The sequence below is a fragment of the Bos mutus genome, chromosome 8, assembly GCF_027580195.1.
Source record: "Bos mutus isolate GX-2022 chromosome 8, NWIPB_WYAK_1.1, whole genome shotgun sequence".
Lineage (NCBI taxonomy): Eukaryota > Metazoa > Chordata > Mammalia > Artiodactyla > Bovidae > Bos > Bos mutus.
Window position 1 is genome coordinate 10,594 of NC_091624.1, and position 24,198 is coordinate 34,791.

Genomic DNA, 24,198 nt, shown 5'->3' on the forward strand with positions numbered 1-24,198 from the left:
GAACAAAGCTAGTGGAGGTGATAGAATTCCAACTGAGAAATCTTAAGTCCTAAAAGATGATGCTTTTAAAAGTGCTGCACTCAATATGCCAGCAAATTTGGAAAACTCAGCAGTGGCCACAGGACTGGAAAAGGTCAGTTTTCATTCCAACCCCAAAGAAAGGGACTGCCAAAGAATGTTCAAACTATTGCACAATTGTGCTCATCTCACATGCTAGCAAAGTAATGCTCAAAATTCTCCAAGTGAGGTTTCAACATATGTGAACCAAGAACTTCCACATGGTCAAGCTGGATTTAGAAAAGTCAGAGGAACCAGAGATCAAAACGCCAACATCCACTGGATCATAGAAAAAGCAAAAGTCCAGAAAAACATCTACCTCTGCTTTATTGACTACGCCAAAGCCTTTGACTGTGTGGATCACAACAAACTCTTGGAAAATTCCCAAAAGATGGGAATACCAGACCACCTTACCTGCCTCCTGATAAATCCATATGAAGGTCAAGAAGCAACAGTTAGAGCCATACATGGAACAACGGACTGGTTCTAAATCGGGAAAGGAGTACATCAAGGCTGTATACTGTCACCATTTACTTAATTATGTGCAGAGTACACCATGCAAAATGCCAAGCTGGATGAAGCATAAGCTGGAATCAAGATTGCCGAGAGAAGTATCAATAACCTCAGATATACAGATGACACCATCCTTATGGCAGAAAGTGAAGCAGAACCAAAGAGCCTCTTGATGAAAGTGAAAGAGGAGAGTGAAAACCTGGCTTAAAACTCAACATTCAGAAAATGAAGATCAAGGCATTCATTTCCATCACTTCATGGCAAATAGATGGGGAAACCATTGAAACAGTAACAGACTTTATTTTCTTGGGCTCCAAAATCACTGCAGATAGTGACTGCAGCCATGAAATTCAAAGACGCTTGCTCCTTGGAAGAAAAGTTATGACCAACCTAGACAGCATATTAAAAAGCAGAGACGTTACTTTGCCGACAGAGGTCCATCTAGTCAAAACTATGGCTTTTCCAGTAGTCATGTATGGATGTGAGAGTTGGACTATAAAGAAAGCTGAGCACTGAAGAATTGATGCTTTTGAACTGTGGTGTTGGAGAAGACTCTTGAGCGTCACTTGGATTGCAAGGGGATCCAACCAGTCCATCCTAGAGGAAATCAGTCCTGAATATTCATTGGAAGGACTAATGTTGAAGCTGAAGCTCCAATACTTTGGTCACCTGATGCGAAGGACTGAATGGAAAGGACCCTGATGCTGGGAAAGATTGAAGGAAGGAGGAGAAGCGGACGACAGAGGATGAGGTGGTTAGATGGCATCACCAATCATTGGACATGAGTTGAGCAAGCTCTGGAAGTTACTGATGGACAGGGAAGCCTGGCATACTGCAGTCCATGGAATCACAAAGAGTCAGACATGACTGAGTGACTGAAAGAACTGAACTGATAAGGGGAAAGAACATGAAGGAGAATAGATATCTGTATCTATATCAAGATTAGATATCTATATCTATACCAGACCAGCTGTAATGTAAGGGATGCTAATGGTGACTGGTTCTGACTCTCAAGACTTCAGTCAACTGAAGCTTGGGGTGTGCCACAGACCAAGACCCTTAATGAACATGCCTGTAAAGGTAACGTGTTAGACACTCACTCATGTCTGACTCTTTGTAACCCCATGGACCACCAAGCTCCTCTGTCCATGGGATTCTCCAGGCAAGAATACTGGAGTGGACTGCCACACCCTCCTCTGGGGATCTTCCCCACTTAGGGATTGAACCCAGGTCTTCTACTGTGGTCAGACTGTTTACCATCTGAGCCACCACGGAAGCCTGAACATGCCTGTACCCATAGATTAAAGCTTCCCCAAATTTGTGGTTTAGAGAGATACTGCTCTGGAAAGCTCCATGGTGTTCTCCATAGCTCTGCAAGTAATACACTTTTCCTTCCCATGAGCTTTGGCTGGGTTGTATCTTCTGGCTCAACACCCACCAAGAGGTTAACTCACTTTCTGGTAACATTTTTCCATCCAGACTCCCAACCACCACTTGATACTAAATATACAGTCAGTTGTCTTGCTTCCAATACATCGAAATCACATTATTTTTCTGTGAGCAAAGCTAGCTAAGGGCCAGAAACAGTGGCCCTATTTTATCTTGTGAAACCAGTAGGTGTCAAGCAAACTCAGCTCTGTGGATCCTTTGTCCTCCAGCTCTGTGCCTCCTTTTCCAAAAAACACTTGCAAGGCTTTGAGGTTTGATTTATGCCTCATTTCTGAAGGCTTTTTATACCTACATTAAACATGCAGATGACTCATCAGTGCCACTGCTACTTTCAGGTTAAAAATCCTCCAAGTTTTTTCTAACATACTTATTTATTGCGTTATGTTTAAATCTTTGCCTAAATGTTGTCTATCTTGTGTCTCATTAGAATGTAGTTAATTACACCGTTTTCCCCTGAATAATAGAGTACTCACCACATAGAGAGAAGGCAGTGGCACCCCACTGCAGTACTCTTGCCTGGAAAATCCCATGGACGGAGGAGCCTGGTGGGCTGCAGTCCATGGGGTCGCTAAGGGTCGGACAGGACTGAGTGACTTCACTTTCACTTTTCACTTTCATGCATTGGAGAAGGAAATGGCAACCCACTCTAGTGTTCTTGCCTGGAGAATCCCAGGGACGGGGGAGCCTGGTGGGCTGCCGTCTATGGGGTTGCACAGAGTCGGACACGACCTAAGTGACTTAGCAGCAGCACCACATAGAGCTCTTGCCAAAACTAGATTTGACAAGGTAGGGCACAGGTGGGCCTAGGTGAAAGTCCTGGAGCACGACTACAGTCTGGTGGAGCCGAGATTCCAGGTGAGGGCACTGGACAGAAACATCCAGCCTGAGAACAATCCGCCCACTTGAGGATCCAGGCCTAAGAGGCCACGCGTGGAAACAAGCAAAGGAAATGGCCAAGGTGCGCCTGCGCGCTGGAGGCTTCTTGACAGGCCCCCAGCGCAGCCAATTCTCAAGCAGTGGGGCGGGGCCTCCATTGCGCTCCGCACACTCCCGGCGCCTATTGGCCAAACTGCCTCAGTCACAACGCCGATTGGTCGCTTGTGCCTAATAGGGTACAGGCCGGCTGCTGGCCCTTCACTTCGCCTCAGCGCTGGAGGACTGGACATCACTGAGCTACTAGCGCTTCCCAGGACAGGGTGGGCAGCGCGACAGGACAGCGGGGAGACTGATGGGTACGTTCCCTGTGCAACCCTCGTAAACCCTTAGCCTGATGGCTTCAAATTCCAGGGTAGGAGGCCCCAAAACCCATCAGCTTTGAGAAACCTGGGTCTTAACCTGAAGGGGGCTTGCGTCTCGTCAGCCACAAGGACTACAAGTCCCTTAACCCACAGAAACATTGAATCCCCTAATTCTGCGACCCTCAAATACCTAGAGTAACCCCAGTTCCCCTCAGCCTGAGGCACCCTAAAAATAGCACCCACAGAGAGACAAAATTTCCTTAACCTCGGAGACACTGAATACCTCAGCCTGGGAGCTCTTAAAACTTTTCCTCCTCAAGACCCTAACTATCCTGCCTGTCGGAGACCTAAAGCCCCTTAGTAAGAAACCCCCGATTTCCTCAGCTTCAAAGATCCCAAGTTCTCTCACCCTGCGCATTCTACATCAGTAAAAAGATCCCTGGTCCCCTCTGTCTGAGGACCCCAGTTCCTTCTGCCTGTGGGACCCAGATCTCCTCAAGCCAAGCAACTTGTCCCTTAGACGTAGAACCCACGTTATGCCGATATTTTTCTGAGTCCCCAGGAGGAGATCCTCAAAACTCTTCTTGGAGAAATATTCCCTCTCCTACACTGGAACAGAGCCTTGATTTCAGCCTGACCCCAGTCCAGCAGTTACGGGCTTCCAGGTCTCCTCAGGACTCACTGTCACCCACAGACGTGTCCCTCCCAGGGCCTTTCTTCAGAGGGGCTGAACTGTAGGGGAACCAAAGAAACCAAATCTAATTGACATTAGGCTAGTCTGTCATAGCTAGTCAGGATCCATCCATCCCACCAATACTCTCACCCCAACTTTCCCCTCACCTTCCTGCCCTGGACACTCCACCCAAGGAAGACAGACCAGGCTCTGGACAGTGGTCTGGGCTATCTCAGCACCTTTCTTCCACAGGCACCTTGGCTTTGAGGCAGTCCCATGGCCATGAGGCCAAACAGGTCTCCAGAGGAGAGCACTGAGGGAGATGCTGGGAGAACAGAGTGGAAGCCCACGGTGAGAGGCAGAGGCAGCAAAGTCCACCTCTAAGCCAGCTCTATATGAAGGACATGGCACTGGTCCCTGAAGGACCACAGCCTGCTTGCCTGGGCAGCTGAGTGAACTCTGTGAATGTAACAGGGTGGGAATGCCTGGTCCTGTCTTAGATGGTGGGGTGGAGTGGGACAAAACAGGACACTAGCATCGTCAGCTGCTTTGTGTCCAGGGAGAATTAGGAAAATACTCAGTGTTTGTTCAGTTAACCAGAACACAGGTGGGAAGGAAAGTCTGCCTGCCTGTCTCACAGAGACCATCCAGTAGCTTCAGGCTGCTGCTGCTGCTGCTGCTAAGTCACTTCAGTCGTGTCCAACTCTGTGTGACCCCATAGACGGCAGCCCACCAGTCTACCCCATCCCTGGGATTCTCCAGGCAAGAACACTGGAGTGGGTTGCCATTTCCTTCTCCAACGCATGAAAGTGAAAAGTGAAAGTGAAGTCACTCAGTGGTGTCCGACTCTTTACGACCCCATGGACTGCAGCCTACCAGGCTCCTCCGTCCGTGGGATTTTCCAGGCAAGAGTACTAGAGTGGGGTGCCATTGCTTTCTCCGAGCTTCAGGCTACTCCCTGCACAAAAGGTGGAGAGAAGGCCCAGCTCTAAGGTCTGACTTAGATTAGTAAATCACTGATGAAATCTATTATTTTCCTTAGGCCAAAGATGCTTTCAAAGACATCTCCATATACTTCTCCAAGGAAGAATGGGAAGAGATGGGAGAATGGGAAAAATCCGATATAGGAATGTGAAAAGGAACTATGAAGTGCTGATTACTATAGGTAACAGGAAGTGCTGGGTGCCTGTGAGCCTGGGAAACATGAAACAGGTCTTCACCCTCAGTGTTTACTTGGCCCTCTCTTAGGTGGCTTCATCTGCTCACAGTTCCCTTTTGTGTGGAGACTAACCTGGAGGAAATTTTTATTGTTTTCTACCAAATGGAGGTTGACCCTGCAGTGCAGAGCTCACCTCTTTCCTTGTTCTAGATTCTCCCAGCCCATCTTATTGATTTCCCTGATTTTGTGACACTTTCCATTGCTTCTGTGCTTTGTTCCCCCTGGTAGAACACACACTTTGTTTCTTTCCAGGTTTCAGAGCCACTCGACCAGCTTTCATGCATCACCGCAGGCAGGTCATCAAACCCCAGGTAAATGACATTAAGGATTCTGATGAAGAATGGACACCAAGGCAGCAAGGTGAGGGGCCAGGAGGATTTGGAGGTGTCTTCCTGAAACCAGCTTGGGCTTAGGTCTCAACTACTTCTCAGCCATTAGCAAAGAAAACATAATTTTCAGCATTCCAAAGTGATTGTGGCTGAATATTGAGATCAGCCTGAATGAAGATGAATGTATAGGTTTTCCAGTGTAATTCTCAAAAGTTTTATGTTTAAAATTTATCATTCTTTTTAAAAAGAATTATTTTTGCTAAACATTCTTAATGAAAGGCAATTAAATAAACCTTAGACTATAAATTCACCAAAGAGATTTAATGCTAATCTCATAATAATTAGGTTATTGGATTAAATCTCTTAGAAGAGGGAATGATTAACATATTATGTCAAGATACATTATATATGTATGTATATAAAACAACACCACATGATCTTCTTACCCTAAGGTTAAACTAATTCTTTGTTTTAATTCTGGGAAAGGGTTTGAGAGAACTATTTATTCTCCCTGATCTTTCCCATATTTCACTGACCAGAGACAGCATCAGGTAAATAAAATGAAGTACACTCATTATACAATAGAAGTGAGCAGCTCACTTCCTCTTCTGCTGCTCAAACAGTTTAGAAGAGTTAATCTGCCTAGACTGGAGAAAACAATTTAGATAGTTCTATGATTCTCCATCTATGGATTTCTGTTCTCCCAGATTTTTAAAAATTAATTTTGTAGTTTTGGCTGCACTGGGTCTTCGTGGCTGTGCACGGGCTTTCTCTGGTTGCGGTGAGGTCTTCGTGGCTGTGCACAGTCTTTCTCTGGTTGTGGTGAGGTCTTCGTGGCTGTGATGGGCTTCCTCTGGTTGCAGTGAGGTCTTCTTGACTGTAATGGGCTTTCTTTGGTTGCGGTGAGGTCTTCATGGCTGTGCACAGGCTTTCTCTGGTTGCAGTGAGGTCTTCGTGACTGTGATGGGCTTTCTCTGGTTGCGTGAGTGGCTTCTCATTGCAGAGCACGTGCAGGCTCAGTAGCTTGTGACACACAGGCTTAGTGGCCCCACAGAAAGTGGAATCTTCCTGGACCAGCCAGTGAACCTGTGTCCTCTGCACTGGCAGGCAGATTCTCATCCACCATGCCACCAGGGAAGTCCCACTACTCCCTTAGGTTATTAAAACTAGTGTAAGAGACATGGAAACCAAACATTTGGTTGTCTGCAAAGGTTTTCACATGAAGAGAGATTCTTCGTAGGGAATACATATGCCATGGTTCACCATACCTCTGCACATCTTTATTTACTTTCTTAACAATTTCTGAGTGTATGGTACACTGTTGCTAACTATATACACATTAGAGTTAGTGGCCATAGTGTTAATCGCTCAGTCGTGTCCGACTCTGCATACCCACCGACTGTAGCCACCAGGCTCCTCTGTCCATGGAATTCTCCAGGCAAGAATCCTGGAGTGGGTTGCCATTTCCTGCTCCAGGTGATCTTCCCAACCCAGGGATTGAACCTGAGTCTGTTGCATCTCCTGCATTGCAGACAGATTTTTTACTGCTGAGCCACCGGGGATATATATACACACTGCTGCTGCTACTGCTAAGTCGCTTCAGTCGTGTCCGACTCTGTGCGACCCCATAGAGAGCAGCCCACAGGCTCCCCCGTCCCTGGGATTTTCCAGGCAAGAGTACTGGAGTGGGGTGCCATTGCCTTCTCCCATATATACACACTGCTACTGCTAAACTGCTAACTGCTAAGTCACTTCAGTCGTGTCCGACTCTGTGTGACCCCATAGACGGCAGCCCACCAGGCTCCCCCATCCCTGGGATTCTCCAGGCAAGAACACTGGAGTGGGCTGCCATTTCCTTCTCCAATGCATGAAAGTAAAAAGTGAAAGTGAAGTCGCTCAGTCATGTCCGACTCTTAGCGACCCCATGGACTGCACCCTACCAGGCTCCTCCGTCCATGGGATTTTCCAGGCAAGAGTACTGGAGTGGGGTGCCATTGCCTTCTCCTCCTGCTGCTGCTGCTGCTAAGTCGTTTTAGTCATGTCTGACTCTGTGCGACCCCATGGACTGCAGCCTACCAGGCTTCTCCGTCCATGGGATTCTCCAGGCAAGAACACTGGAGTGGGTTGCCATGTCCTTCTCCAATGCATGAAAGTGGAAAGTGAAAGTGAAGTTGCTCAGTTGTGTCCGACTCTAGCGACCCCATGGACTGCAGCCTACCAGGCTCCATCCATGGGATTTTCCAGGCAAGAGTACTGGAGTGGGGTGCCATTGCCTTCTCCCATATATACACACTGCTGTACAACAAATCTGTAGAAATGTTCCATCTTGTGTGATTGAAGCCCTAACCCACTGAGCAACAATTCTCCAATCCTTCATCCTCATAGCCCTTGGCAACCACAATTGTATTTTCTGTTTCCAGGGATTTGATTGATTTAGATACCTCATAGAAGTGGAATCAGGCAATACTTGTCTTTTTTGATTGGTTCATTTCACTTAGTATAATATCATCAAGGCCCATCCATAATGTAGCATATGACAGAATTCTTGTTTAAGGCTTAAAAATATTCCATGTGTTCATGTGGATATAACAGACATAAGATATATATAATCTTTATCTGTTTATCCACCAATGAACATTTAGGTTGCTTACACATCTTGCCAACTGGGAATAATGTGGCAATGGCCATACCTGTACACACTATTTATTCAATATCTCACTTTCAATTTTTTATGGAAATATACTCTTGAGTTGGATTTCTAGATCATACCGCAGTTCTAATTTTCTGTGGAAACTCCATACTGTTTTCTATAAAGCTTGCAACATTTTACATTGCCAACAATAGTGTATAAGGGTTCCAATTTCTCCATATCCTTATCAAACTTGCTACTGTCTTCTTATTCATATTGCCCATCACAGAAGGTATGAGATAATTTCCATTGTGGTTTTAATTTGTATTTCCCTATTGATTAGTAATATTGAACATCTTTTCATATGTTTTTTGGCCATTTGTGTATCTTCTTTGGAGAAATGTCTACTCAATTCCTTCTCTCACTGTGTTAGGTCAGCTCAGACTGCCATAACAAAACAGACTGCATGCCTTAAACCACAGAAATTTGTTTTCTTACAATGTTGGAGCATGGACGTTTGATATCAGGGTGCCATTATGGTCAATCAGGTTCTCTTCCTGGCTTGTAGGTAGCCTTCATATTGGTATATGCTTATTAACCCCTTATCAGATACATATTTTACAACTATTTTCTACCATTCTGTAAGTGGCCTTTTCACTCTGTTCACTGTGTCCTTTGCTGCACAGAGGTTTTAAGATTAATGTAGTCTCATTTGTCTATTTTTACTTTGTTACTAATACTTGTGCACTTGGTACTGTATCTAAGAAATCATTGCTGATTCAGTGTCGTGAAGCTTCACCCTTGTTTTCTTCTAAGAGTCTTATCAAATCTTGCATTTAGGTCTTTAATCCATTCTGAGTTGATTTTACTTCATGATGTAAGATGTTCATTATTTTGCATATGGATATTTTGTTTCCCCAGCACCATGCATTACAGGGATTAAACTTTCCCCGTTATCTTGACACCCTTGATGAAGATCATTAGACCATGTATCCAAGAGTTTATTTCTGGCTGTCTATTTTGTTCCATTGATTGACATATCTGTCTTTATGCCAGCCGGCTTCCTCAGTGGCTCAGCAGCTGAAGAATCTGCCTTCAATACAGGAGACACAGGAGATGCAGGTTCAATCCATGGGTTAAGAAGATCCCCTGGAGAAGGAAATGGCAACCCCCTCCAGTATTCTTGCCTGAGAAATCCCCTGGACAGAGGAGCCTGGTGGGCTATCATCCAAAAGGTCACAAATAGTCAAGAAGACTGAGGGACTAAGCACACATTTTCTGCCAAAACTATACTCTTTTGGTTACTGTACCTTTGTAATATGTTCTGAAATCAGAGGCCTCCAGCTTTGCTGTTCTTTCTAAGATTGTTTTGCCTATTTGGGGTGCTCTGAGATTCCGTGTTAACTGTAGGATGGATTTTCTATATCTGAAAAAACTTCCATTGGGATTTTAATAGGAATTGCATTGAATCTTTAAATTGTTTTGAGTAGTATGAACAACTTAATAATATTAAGCCTCTAAATCCATAAACATGAGACAGCTGTCTATTTACTATGTCAGATTCCTTTCAGCAATAAGTTGTAGTTTTCAATGTATAAGTCTTTCATCTCCTTAAGTTTACTCCTAATTACTTCATTCTTTTCGATGCTATTATAAATAAGATTATTTGTCAAGTGGCTAAGACTCCACACTCCCAATGCAGAGAACTTGGGTTCAGGCCCTGGTCAGAGAACTAGATCACAAATGCCACAACAAAGACCTGGCACAAACAAATAAATAAAAATAATTTTTTTTTTAATTTTCGCTCTAGACTATAGCTTTAAAAAAATAAAAAATAAATAGGATTGTTTTCTTATTTTCCTTTTTGAAATAGTCGTTGTTCATGCAGGGAAAGATATTTGAATGTTGATTTTGTACTGTGCAACACTCTGTGCAGGTTTTTTTGTGTGTGTGGAATTTTAAATATTTTTCTGCACATAAAATCATGTCCCCTGTGAACAGACATAATTTTACTTCTTTCTTTCCAAGTGGCAGCCTTTTGTTTCCTTTTCTAATCTAACGCCCTGGCTAGGACTTCTAATGTTATGGTGAATAGAAATGTTGAGAATGGGCATCCTTGCCTTTTTTTCTGGATCTTATTTCAGCTTTTCACTGATGACTATGATGTTAGAGGTAGACTTTTCATATGTGACCTTTATTATATTGCAATCACCTCCTTCTATTTCTACATTGTTGAGTATTTTTGTCATGAAAGGCTAGTAAACTTATTAGATACTTATGAGCATCAGATGAGGCATAGATGAGGTTTCATGTTTTTTTTTTTTTTTAATTGTAAGAAAATTATGTAATGCTCCCAGTGGAAGCATAGGAGTTGATGATACAGAAATTTTCCATTCCTCCTTTGGTGATCATTGTCTTTGTCACTCTCTGGCTCAGAATTATGTGTCCTTAATTAGAATGCCCAGAGTTTGGAAACATTTACCAACAAAAACACTGATTCTCATTTTTTAGGTAAACCTTTTTCAATGGCCTTCAGAGTGGAGCACAGTAAACACCAGAAGGTGAGTATTTCCCAAATCCTGTTGCCAAAATATCCTCCTCCAGTCACAGATGAGAATAGGAGAAAACACAGAGATCCTGGAGACTGCTGCCTTCCTGTCCTGAATCTTTAGCACAATGTCTGATATCATCATCATCTTTATACCTAGTAACAACAGCAACAATAGTAGGCTGTTCTATTGTTACATTATTTTTACAATATTTCAGACTTTAAAGCATTTTATGTGAATAAACTTACTTATTCACATAAAAAAACCTTAAAACAATCCTATAGTACCTATAAGTAGGTATATAGCTATCACCATTATAGATCCAAAAAATGAGGTAAAAAACATTTGATTATATGCCTGAGATCACAGTATCACTGGTAGTGCAATCTAATCCAAAGCACATTCTCTAAACCCCTTACAAACTGATTAAAACTTCCATAGTTCTATGAAACTTATTCCTGCTGTGCTAGGGAGGGATATGCTAAGACATCTGACTAAGGGAAGCTTAAGGATATGTTGGGCAGTTTGTAAAGTGGATGGTCAAAGATGAAGAAGCTTAAGGACATGCTGGGCAGATTTTAAGAGAGGACAGTCCAGGATGAAGAAGCTTAAGGACACGTTGGGCACTTTGTAGAGTGGCCAGTGAAAGATGAAGAAGCTGAAGGACATGTTGGGCAGTCTAGAGAGTGGACGGTCCAAGATGAAGAAGCTTAAGAACATGTTAGGCAGTGTGTAGAGTGGACGGTCCAGGATGAAGAAGGTGACAGGATCCCTACCTCAGAGCCTCCCACACCAATAAGAGGAAGCAACTCACAGCCTTGACAAGCCTCAGGTTTATGACTGAAAAGCAACAAATAAGAAAATGACTGAAGGACTTCACATAGGTTACCTGCTTTTGAGTAGAAACTCATCATCTGGGCATCATTTCAAATGCTCATTCTTGTAGGAGGAAGTAACAACTCCTTCCTCTGAGCTCCTATTAGGCAACTCTCCTGTTTGGAATCATTTGTTTAGCCTGCCCCCTGTGTTGTGAGCTTTGAGAGCCTAGCCCATACCCGTTAATTCTCAGAAGTCCAGGCCCAGCTCAAAGCCCCTGAGGGCCCCCTGAATGTTTTTTGAATGAGTGACTGCACATTTAAACATTCATCTAGGAGTAGGAAGGTCAAAGAATGCTGAAGAGGGTATCTGTAAGCTAGACTTCAAATATAGAGGGAGTTTAGGGGGATAAATTGATGGCAGGGGTGTACGCTCACATTCATACTGTATTAAATAGCTCACACAATGATTTGTTGAATGTTATTAAATTTCATGTCCACTATAACATTAAGAATTAGCATGTATACCAATTTATGGATCAGGAAACTGAGGAGAACCAGCTAGTCATACGGCCTTGTTCAAGGAGAATTGATGAGACCAGCTACTTTAATTCCAAACATTGTCTCTAAGAGGACATGGCAACCTGCAACTTTCAGCTCATTTTCTTCATTGTCTAAATGTGTTTCTGCCGATCGTCTTTTCTCTTCTCAATCTCACTGGTTTGTCACCTTATTTCCCAGATGTGTTTTATCCCCTCTGTAATTTTCCGTACTTCCTCATCCATCAAAGGTCCGCTAATTAATAGAAAACCCCCCGGATTTCTCTACGAGCCCTTACCCTCTTCTTTCTCTGACTTCCAGCTATTCTCCCTGCCTTGTTCTCACTTTTATGCAGAAAGCTGAAGGGAACCTTAAGATATGAATTCTAGCTTTGATTCACTATCCTCTTAGGTCCTTGTTTTACACTCCAGTGTTCATGTCCACCCCCTCCATCAGGTATTTCCAAGAACTGTCAAAGTATTAACTAAAGTCATGCATGTGAAAACACTTCATAAAGTCCTAAAGAACTAAAGAAATGAATGTTGTCTTTTACTCACATGGAAGGGAATGTCCAGGGCACCATTAAGTAAGGAATCTAGTTTGAAGGAATTGCCAGGAGCAGCAAAATTGCTGAAGACAAGTGGCTGCAAGCAGACTCAGAAACTGGTGCCCCCTCCCAGAAAAGCAAGGACCCCCTGAACAGCACCCCAGACAAAAAGTCGATAAGAGAAAACTTGGGGGGTTCCTCTAATTAGTTCCTCTCATCACTATAGAAAAACTAATAAGTATGGCCTAGGTGTGTGGCATGGACTTTAGGCAGGCATGGGTTTAAGCTGGACTGATCTGAAACATGAAGTTAGCACTGGGGCCTTGGGAAAATCTTATACATTTTCTGAGGTCTGAATGCTCATCTGTAAAGTGAAGATAAGGATACATAACTCATACAGTGCTTGAAAGCCTTACAAAAATGCAAAAGTCTGACACCTACAAGTAGTTCAATAAATCGAGCTGTGATCATAGGGACCGCACTTCGTTAGTGTTTATGCCCAGACCTCTGCTCAATGCCTTACGTGTCATGTGCCCTCAATGTATGTTTTCTGAGTACATGTGTCAGTGAACTATTTCCTAAGTAAGAAGGTTGAGAAGTTAAACCTACTAATGGGAAGTACAGGAAGCTAACACTGAACTGGGCATCTGTGGTCAGTGAGGAGACTCAGTCTCCTGAACCAGGAGTTAAAGGGAGAAGAAACAAAGCATAGAGAAGGGACTTCCTGGTGGTTAAGTGGTTAAGACTCCCCCGCTTCCACTGCAGGAAGTGTGGGTTCCATTCCTGGTCGGGGAACTAAGATCCCACAAGCCATGTAGTGTGGCCAATAAATGTAACATTAAAACATAAAAATATGAAAGTAAAAGCTTGAAAAATAAATGTAATAAAATTTTAATAAAGTGTATAGATGGACAGGTAGGAGATCTCACACTTTCTGATAAAACAGGGACTAACTCTCCAGACCCCACCAGCCTTGTTTAACTTCTGTTCTCCATCTTAGAACGCAGAAGAAAGGAGACTGGAGTGAAGAGGTACAGTCTACGAGAAAGAGAGGGTCTTGTGTACCAAGAGGTCAGCGAGCCCCTGGATGACGACTACCTCTGTGAGTGACCCCGCTGGCCTGCTCATGAAGAAGGGGCTACAAGGCCCTGGTCCAATAACCTCACCTCACCATTTGGTTCCCCAATTATCCCCTTCCTCTATGACTTGGGGTGCAGGATCGAGGCCACATGCCGTGAGTGCCGTAGTTCTTTCTGAAGGTCTTTACGACCAGCAACATCACTGTACCTCCCCTCATCCCTGTTGCTCTCACCTCCAGATTGTGAGGAGTGTCAGAGCTTCTTCATCGACATCTGTGCTGCCCACGGGCCCTCAACCTTTGTAAAGGACTGTGCAGTGGAAAAGGGGCATGCCAACCGCTCAGCCCTCACTCTGCCCCCTGGGTTAAGTATCAGACTGTCGGGCATCCCTGAGGCTGGGCTTGGAGTGTGGAACGAGGCATCCGATCTGCCACTGGGCCTGCACTTTGGCCCCTACGAGGGCCAGATTACAGATGACAAAGGGGCCGCCCACAGTGGATACTCCTGGCTGGTGAGAAACACCCCTATTTCCCTGTCCTCTGGCCTCTAATCACTTGTGGGTGGTGAGGGTGGGGGGTACTTCATGTCTACATGGGAGGACACCAATGGTGATGACACGGTCAGCAATGACATGGTCAGCCCTGTGTACTGTGTGCACTGGGCGTGAACACAGGCCTTCCGTCCAAAGGTCAGAGGAGAGGTGGGAACACCGTGGTACACACACGCAGGCCTTCCATCCAAAGGTCAGAGGAGAGGTGGGAACACCGTGGTACACACACACCGCACTTCTATCTAAAGGTCAGAGGAGAGGTGGGAACACCGTGGTACACACACGCAGGCCTTCTATCTAAAGGTCAGAGGAGAGGTGGGAACACTGTGGTACACACACACCGCACTTCTATCTAAAGGTCAGTGGAGAGGTGGGAACACCGTGGTACACACACGCAGGCCTTCTATCTAAAGGTCAGAGGAGAGGTGGGAACACTGTGGTACACACACAGGCCTTCTATCTAAAGGTCAGAGGAGAGGTGGGAACACTGTGGTCCAGGCACACAGGACTTCCATGTAAAGGTCAGAGGAGAGGTGGGAGACAGTGGTCCAGGCACACAGATGTGACTCCTCCCTTGTGGAACCCTTTCCTTCAATGAACCAACAGACTCAGACTTGGAATGATTAAGAAGCTTACCATGTGGTCTGACTGGCAGTTGAATCTATGCAGGCTGAAGAGCACCAATGACAGCAGAGGGAAATAGTTCTTCTATTACTTCCTACCAAAAAATAAAAGAGAGAAGAAAGCTTGAAACTCTTTTTCTGACACTCAGATCACCAAAGGGAGAAACTGCTATGAGTATGTGGATGGAAAGGACACGTCTTTGGCCAACTGGATGAGGTGAGTGCAGTGAGTCTGCAGTGTATAGATGTCGCTCCTCCCTCAAGCCCACACCCCTTTCCTTCTCAACCTGGCTACCTCAACAGCTTTCACATCTTCTTACCTCTTTTCCGTTCATATCATGCTCTTTCATTTTAAAAGACATTAGAAAAAAATTAAAATATAGCATGTGACATCAAAATACAAGTCTACATGCTGAACAAAACTGCAGTACATGAAAACAACTTGAGTCTAGATTCACCAGGGACACTTTCAGTTCAGTTCAGTTCAGTCACTCAATCATGTCCGACCCTTTGCGACCCCATCGCAGCACGCCAGGCCTCCCTGTCCGTCACCAACTCCCAGAGTTCACCCAAACTCATGTCCATAGAGTCAGTGATGCCATCCAGCCATCTCATCCTCTGTCATCCCCTTCTCCTCCTGCCTCCAATCCCTCCCAGAATCAGACTCTTTTCCAATGAGTCAAATCTTCGCATGAGGTGGCCAAAGTATTGGATTTTCAGCTTCAGCATCAGTCCTTCCAACGAACACCCAGGACTGATCTCCTTTAGAATGGACTATTTGGATCTCCTTGCAGTCCAAGGGACTCTCAAGAGTCTTTTCCAACACCACAGTTCAAAAGCACCAATTCTTCGGCACTCAGCTTTCTTCACAGTCCAACTCTCACATCCATACATGACCACAGGAAAAACCATAGCCTTGACTAGACAAACCTTTGTTGGCAAAGTAATGTCTCTGCTTTTGAATATGCTATCTATTTGGTCATAACTTTCCTTCCAAGGAGTAAGCATCTTTTAATTTCATGGCTGCAGTCACCATCTGCAGTGATTTTGGAGCCCCAAAAAATAAAGTCTGACACTGTTTCCACTGTTTCCCCATCTATTTCCCATGAAGTGATGGGACCAGATGCTATGATCTTCATTTTCTGAATGTTCAGCTTTAAGCCAACTTTTCACTCTCGTCTTTCACTTTCATCAAGAGGCTTTTTAGTTCCTCTTCACTTTCTGCCACAAGGGTGGTGTCATCTGCATATCTGAGGTTATTGATATTTCTCCTGGCAATCTTGATTCCAGTTTGTGGTTCTTCCAGTCCAGCGTTTCTCATGATGTACTCTGCATAGAAGTTAAATAAGCAGGGTGACAATACACCACCTTAACATACTCCTTTTCCTATTTGGAACCAGTCTGTTGTTCCATGTCCAGTTCTAACTGCTGCTTCCTGACCTGCATACAGGTTTCTCAAGAGGCAGGTCAAGTGGTCTGGTATTCCCATCTCTTTCAGAATTTTCCACAGTTTATTGTGATCCACACAGTCAAAGGCTTTGGCATAGTCAATAAAGCAGAAATAGATGTTTTTCTGGAACTCTCATCATTTTTCCATGATCCAGCGGATGTTGCCAATTTGATCTCTGGTTCCTCTGCCCTTTCTAAAACCAGCTTGAACATCTGGAAGTTCATGGTTCACATACTGATGGAGCCTGGCTTGGAGAATTTTGAGCATTACTTTACTAGCATGTGAGATGAGTGCAATTGTGAGGTAGTTTGAGCATTCTTTGACATTGCCTTCCTTTGGGATTGGAATGAAAACTGACCTTTTCCAGTCCAGTGGCCACTGCTGAGTTTTCCAAATTTGCTGGCATATTGAATGTAGTACTTCACAGCATCATCTTCCAGGATTTGAAATAGCTCAACTGGAATTCCATCACCTCCACTAGCTTTGTTCGTAGTGATGCTTTCTAAGGCCCACTTGACTTCACATTCCAGGATGTCTGGCTCTAGGTGAGTGATCACACCATCGTGATTATCTTGGTTGTGAAGATCTTTTCTGTACAGCTCTTCTGTGTATTCTTGCCACCTCCTCTTAATATCTTCTGCTTCTTTTAGGTCCATACCATTTCTGTCCTTTATCGAGCCCATCTTTGCATGAAATGTTCCTTGGTATCTCTAATTTTCTTGAAGAGATCTCTAGTCTTTCCCATTCTGTTGTTTTCCTCTATTTCTTTGCATTGGTCGCTGAGGAAGGCTTTCTTATCTCTCCTTGCTATTCTTTGGAACTCTGCATTCAGATGCTTATATCTTACCTTTTCTCCTTTGCTTGTCGCTTCTCTTCTCTTCACAGCTATTTGTAAAGCCATATTGCTTTTTTGCATTTCTTTTCCATGGGGATGGTCTTGATCCCTGTCTCCTGTACAATGTCATGACCCTCTGTCCATAGTTCATCAGGCACTCTATCTATCAGATCTAGGCCCTTAAATCTATTTCTAACTTCCACTATAATCATAACGAATTTGATTTAGGTCATACTTGAATGGTCTAGTGGTTTTCCCTTCTTTATTCAATTTAAGTCTGAATTTGGCAATAAGAAAGAAATGGCAACCCACTCCAGTGTTCTTGCCTGGAGAATCCCAGGGACAGGGGAGCCTGGTGGGCTGCCGTCTATGGGGTCGCACAGAGTTGGACATGACTGAAGCTACTTAGCAGCAGCAGTAGCAGCAGTTCATGATCTGAGCCCCAGTCTGCTCCCGGTCTTGTTTTTGCTGACTGTATAGAGCTTCTCCATATTTGACTGCAAAGAATATAATCAATCCGATTTCAGTGTTGGCCATCTGGTGATGTCCATGTGTAGAATCTTCTCTTGTGCTGTTGGAAGAGGGTGTTTGCTATGACCAATGCGTTCTCTGGGCAAAACTTTATTAGCCTTTGCCCTACTTCATTCCTTATTCCAAGGCCAAATTTGCCTGTTACTCCAGGTATTTCTTGACTTCTTACTTTTGCATTCCAGTCCCCTATAATGAAAAGGACATCTTTTTTGGGTGTTAGTTCTAAAAGGTCTTGTAGGTCTTCATAGAACCGTTCAACTTCAGCTTCTTCAGCATTACTGGTTGGGGCATAGACTTGGATTACTGTGATATTGAGTGGTTTGCCTTGGAAACGAACAGAGATCATTTTGGTTTTCTTTTTTTTTTTTTTTTTTTTTTTCCAAGTACTGTATTTTGGACTCTTTTGTTGACCATGATGGCTACTCCATTTCTTCTGAGGGATTCCTGCCTGCAGTAGTAGATATAATGGTCATCTGAGTTAAATTCACCCATTCCAGTCCATTTTAGTTCGCTGATTCCTAGAATGTTGATGTTCACTCTTGCCATCTCCTGTTTGACCACTTCCCATTTGCCTTGATTCATGGACCTAACAATCCAGGTTCCTATGCAATATTGCTCTTTACAGCATTGGACCTTGCTTCTATCACCAGTTACATCCACAACTGGGTATTGTTTTTGCTTTGGCTCCATCCCTTCATTCTTTGTGGAGTTATTTCTCCACTGATCTCCAGTAGCCTATTGGGTACCTACTGATCTGGGGAGTTCCTCTTTCAGTATCCTATCATTTTGCCTTTTCATACTGTTCATGGGGTTCTCAGGGCAAGAATACTGAAGTGTTTTGCCATTCCCTTCTCCAGTGGACCACATTCTGTCAGACCTCTCCACCATGACCCACCCATCTTGGGTGGCCCCACACAGCATGGCTTAGTTTGATTGAGTTAGACAAGGCTGTGATCCATGTGATTAGATTGACTCAATTTCTGTGATTATGGTTTATGTGTCTGCCCTCTGATGCCTCTCGCAACACCTACAGTCTTACCTGGGTTTCTTTTACCTTGGACATGGGGTGTCTCTTCACGGCTGCTCCAGCAAAAGCCCAGCCACTGCTCCTTACCTTGGACGAGGGGTATCTCCTCACAGCCGCCCCTCCTGACCTTGTACGTGGAGTAGCTCCTCTCGGCTCTTCTGTGCCCGCGCAGCCACCTCTCCTTGGACATCGGGATACTTAAACTGACTTAACTGGCACTTACCAAGCATTTTGTGTTCCAGTTTAGACAGTGAACTTCATTACTAAAGCAGGTCACTCAACCCATGTTTTGGAGAACAACTGCAGACAGACATTAACCAGTTGATTTTAGGAACAGTAATCTTAATTTTCTATTTTTGAGTAACTGCACAGCTCCAGGATAACCTAACATGGGAGGCCTTGAATCCATGTGGGCAACAACCTCCCCAGGCTCCATTCCAGTGAGAAGTGGGCCCTGAGGCCTGGGAAGGAATGGGGGCCAGGATGGCCATGAGCAGGGCCATTCTCTGAGGGCCTCTCCTTTCATCAGGGCAGACAGAAAGTGAATAAACTATCACTGTTATGGGTCTCAAGCTATGTCAGAGCAGTCTCCAAGTTTTCATGAGAAGGAGTGGGCAAGCGAATATGACCCTGGATACACGTGGGGAGATTGGAGGAAAGCCTCGGGAGAGAAGGCAGGCTGGGGTGAGTGCTGAGGGCTGCATGCTAGCAGAGGAGCACCAAGCCCTGTGGAATGAAAGAGAACTTAATTCAGAGTTTAGAGGAGCTGGAGGTCACCAGCCTCACGGACAGCCCAGGTGCAGACGAGTCTGGAACTGGGCTCATAAAATGGCTAATTAGGAAAGGAGAGAAAAGCATTCCAGCCAGGAAGAGGACCGAAAACAGGATCTGGAAATAGGAATTCACACGGCCTGGTCGAAGGTGTGAACAGAAGGTCCCCATGAGGGTGGGAGCCATGGCAGCCTCAGAGCCTGAAGGCAAGGAGCTGGGCATGGCCCGACAGTGGAGGGGACTCATCACCTGAGGTTTCTTTCCCTTTCCCTGCCTCGACCCCAGGTATGTGAACTGTGCCCGGGACGACGAGGAGCAGAACCTGGTGGCCTTGCAGTATCAAGGGCAGATCTTCTACCGAACCTGCCAGGTGGTCAGGCCAGGCTGCGAGCTGCTGGTCTGGTATGGGGACGAGTATGGCTGGGACCTCAGCATCAAGCGGGACAGCAGGGGGAAGAACAAGCTCGCGGCCGGGAGAGGTGAGCGCCACCCCTCTTCCAACGCCCCACCCCATCCTGGGGAGCCTCTCTGGTCCGATTCCAGCAGAATACAATCCAGTCCAAAGTCAGTCATGTCATCATTAAAATGCCTCAGAATTTGATTCATTTCATATGACTGTTAGAGAAAAATTGTATATTAAAAATGTTAGTTCTAATTTTCAATATTTCATGCAGAAAAATATGTAACATCACCTTCTGCTGAAAGGCCTAGAAGCAAAAAGCAAGTTTCCTAGCACCTACCAGCTCTCTCACCTTTACCTGTTTCTTCCTCATTTCCTCCACATTTCTAAGCGACACATGTACAGTGATTTGCATTCTGTTACTGTATCAGTTTGTTGTCATGTGAGTTTATACTCTGTGCCAGACAAGGCTCCACCCACTGAAAGAGACAGAACCACTGCCCTGGGGCACCATGGGCTTCATACCAGATGGGCGCTGGTGCTCTGAGGAAAACCAGTGCAGGGAAAGTGCCTCCAATCAGCGTGAGCAGAGGGTGGGGTGTGGTGCAGGATGGTGGGCAGGGTCTCTGCAGAGATAACACCTGTGGGAAAGGATTCCAGGCAGGGGAGCAGCCAGTGCTGTAGCCCCAGAGCCAGGAATAGAGGCCATGCCAGTGGTCACAGGAGGAAGCACAGAGGGAGAGGAAGGAGGCTGGATGGGACACAGAAGCCTCAGGGCCTGTGTCCAGGTGCACGCCCCAGGAGTCTTCCTGGGTAACACAGAACAACCGTGTGGCTTTCAGCTGCAAGTGGCATGTTCTCTGTGCTAAGACAATGCTTTCGTTCACTTTTGGGAAGAGACAGCAGTGGGGATTCCGCTCATAGGTCAGTTCACTGCCAGACATGAGGGGAGAGTGGGCTGGATAAAGATGCTCGGGAGTGAGGGTGTGAGGAATCTGGCTGGAGATGTATTTTTAAATAGGACTTCCTAGTGCATGTTAAATGCAGTAAGACTGAATGAAATAAATGAGGTATGAATACAGGTGAGGCTTGAGAAAGGACATGCCTTTATTTTATGATTTATGGAAAACTGAAAGAGGAGCAATTTATGAAGCAATTGGGGCAGCAGGAGCCAGAGACCTGTAGTCAGTGGGACCTGGGCCTCTTGGTCTCCAGCAGTCTGAAACCCACTTCCTGCAGAGATCAACACAAAGGCTGCTCTTTGAACAAGGAGCCATAAATTCAGCTTTACTCAAACCTGCTCTAACCACCCGCTGTGCTGCCTCCCACATGCAGAGAGCTCCAGGCCAGGTGCCCCTAATTTAATAGACCCTTTCCCCTCACAGGGAGCCGATCAGGAAGATTCCACCTAAGTCATCAAGTCTTATCTCTCAGTAGGGTAAAATACCTGTGGCCACTGTGACATGACTTTTCAGATACTTACAGGGAAAGGTCCCTGTAAATCCACCTCTATCAGGAGAGACGCTGCCTCTGATGCTGCTGGAAGGTCCCCAGTCTGGGTGATATGTAGAAAAGGCCCTTGACACAAGCTTCCTGGATTTCTGTAGAGAATAAGAATGGATGGAGAAGTGGACTGTAAAGACACACTCGATGGGAGACAAATCGTGCACCATCAACACCTAGATGATCAGTGGGGCGGCCTTACCGTGGCAAACCCGCCACCTGACCAAAAGCTTCCTCTTTCAGCAGAACCGAAGCCAAGATGCACCCATGTGCCTCCTGCTCTCTGGCCTTCTCCAGTCAGAAATTCCTCAGCCAACACGTCCAACGCAATCACCCCTCTCAGACCCTCTTGAGACCATCTGCAAGAGACTACCTGCAACCAGAGGATCCCTGCCCAGGCAATCAAAATCAGCAGCAGCGATATTCTGATCCACACAGCCCAAGTGACAAACCTGAGGGTCGCAAGGCCAAGGACAGGCCCCAACCTTTGCTGAAAAGCATAAGGCTGAAGAGGATTTCAAGGGCCTCCTCCTACTCACCCAGAGGACAAGTGGGGAGGTCTGGAGTGCATGAGAGAATCACAGAAGAGCCCAGCACAAGCCAGAAACTGAATCCAGAGGACACAGGCAAATTATTTATGGGGGCAGGTGTCTCAGGGATTATAAAAGTCAAGTACGGAGAGTGTGGGCAAGGCTCCAGGGATCGGTCAAGTCTCATCACACACGAGAGAACACACAGGGCAGAAGCCCTATGTTTGCGGAGAGTGTGGGTGAAGCTTCAGTCAGAAGTCTCTCTCCTTGTCATGCACCAAAGGACACACACAGGGGAGAAGCTCTATGTTTGTGGGGAGTGTGGAAAAAGCTTCAGTCAGAAGTCCCCCCTCATCAGACACCAGAGGACACACACAGGGGAGAAGCCCTATGTTTGCAGGGAGTGTGGGCGAAGCTTCAGTGATAAATCTCATCACACACCAGAGTACACACACAGGGGAGAAGCCCTACATTTGCGGGGAGTGTGGGCAAAGCTTCAGTGTCAAGTTCAGGCTCATCAGACACCAGAGGACACACACAGGGGAGCAGCCCTATGTTTGCAGAGAGTGTGAGTGAGTCATGACAAACAAACCACATCTTAGCACAGGAGGATTACTGCAGCCACCCCATGCCTCAGCTCTAAGGGGGCCTCAGAGGAGATCTGTGGCCCATTACAGTCCCCAAGAGTATGAGGAGAGACTTCCCAGGTGGCCCAGTGGCCAAGACTCCATTGCAGAGACCCATGCTCACTACCTGATTGGGGAACTAGCTCCCACATGCTGCAACTAAGACACAGTGCAGTGGAAAAAATAAATACATAAATAAATATTTTAAAGACAGTGTGATAAGCACAGAATTACTTGATTAAATAGACCTTTTTGACAGTTTCACTTTATGACACTTTCATGACAGGGGAGGAGGTAGATAAAGAGCAGAGGGTTTCTTAAGTGTTCTGGAGATGTTCATGCCAATTGCCTTCGTGGTTTTTTGTACTCCTATTCTGATAATTTTTGTCTCCAAACAAATCTGAAGCCCAGACTACGTACTTATCCCCCTTATTACTGAGTGCAGTGGGGTCCAGTGGTAGCTGAACCCCTGGGAAGGCATAATTCTGGAGCCAACTCAGTTAGGTCACTGGACAGTCAGTTCCTGGGTCCAGGGAGAGGAATCTAGGGTTTGAGACAGACTCACCAGGGAAGAGAATTCCCTGGCCTCCTGGGAAGTGTGGCCTCTCCTCCTTATGGACCTCAACTCTCCTTTGGTGTCTCCTGGTTGCCCTCTGGATTCCTCTGACTTCTGTAGCCTCAAAGTGAAGGCCTCAGGCACGTGAGTGTGGGCATGTGTGTATGCCTGGCTCAGCCTGGGCCATCTGGTCTTTGCCGCTCCCTCAGAGTCATCACAGCACCTGGACTCCAGATTTGACCACAGGGATCCAGTTCTCAGCCCTGCACTCAGCGGCTGTGTGACCTGGGGCAAGATGCTCAACCTCTCTGTGTCTCTATTCTTGTCTGTGATACACGGTAGAGGCAGCAGCATTTTAGTCTGATGCATAAGCACAGGTGGAATGTGGCAGAGGTTGATGAGAATGTAAGCCCTGCCTTTGCTGTTCTTTGTGTTTTTTTTCTTTAATCTCTTTTTATCTTCTAACTGAAGGATAATTGCTTTACAGAATTTTGTTTCCTGTGTGTCCTTCAGCCCCCACACCTTCCAGGTCTTCAGAGTTAGACGGGGAAGGGGCCGTTTAGGCACTCGGCTGCCCTGATGGGGAGTGTGAAGTCAGGGGTGCTAAGGGAGGGCGACCTCCCTTCCCACCACTTCCATTCCTGCTGAGCTGGGCAGCCCCAGAGCCCCTCCACAGACAGGCAATGCCGACAGTCATCCACCCTGCTGACAAAAGAGCCTGGAGCCACATGTTCAGAAAATCCCTGTCTGGCCCCCATCCCACCACCCACACAGAAGGTCCTCGAAGCCCATACTGTGGCTTCTCTAATGCACAGCCTTGTATCTGTCCCCACATGCTCTGGTCAATGCTGCCTCGATCTTGAAATTCTTAGCTACAGAATAGCTCATCCTTACACTTACTTTTTTTATGAGTGAAGTCTGATGGGCCAAGGAGTGTGCTGTGAGCAGAGCAGGTACGCACAGCACAGGTCCCGGGGTAACCAGGCAGCACGTGGAGACAAGGTGGACACAAAGTCCTCCCCTGGTGAGTGAAGGTGGGGACCGCACCAGGCAGCCACGCTTGCTTAGACCCAGAACTGAGGTCCGACACAGAGTGGAGCCAATGGCGTTCTCAAGAGTCGACCGCACCCTCCCCTCTGTGAATGACCTCTGCCCTGTC

At 45.8% G+C, this 24,198-nt stretch overlaps 1 pseudogene; it reads left to right on the forward strand.

The window, feature by feature from the left end:
* Positions 1–4,212: 4,212 nt before the first annotated feature.
* Positions 4,213–22,433, forward strand: LOC102271291 (histone-lysine N-methyltransferase PRDM9-like; annotated as a pseudogene).
* The last annotated feature ends 1,765 nt before the right edge of the window (positions 22,434–24,198 follow it).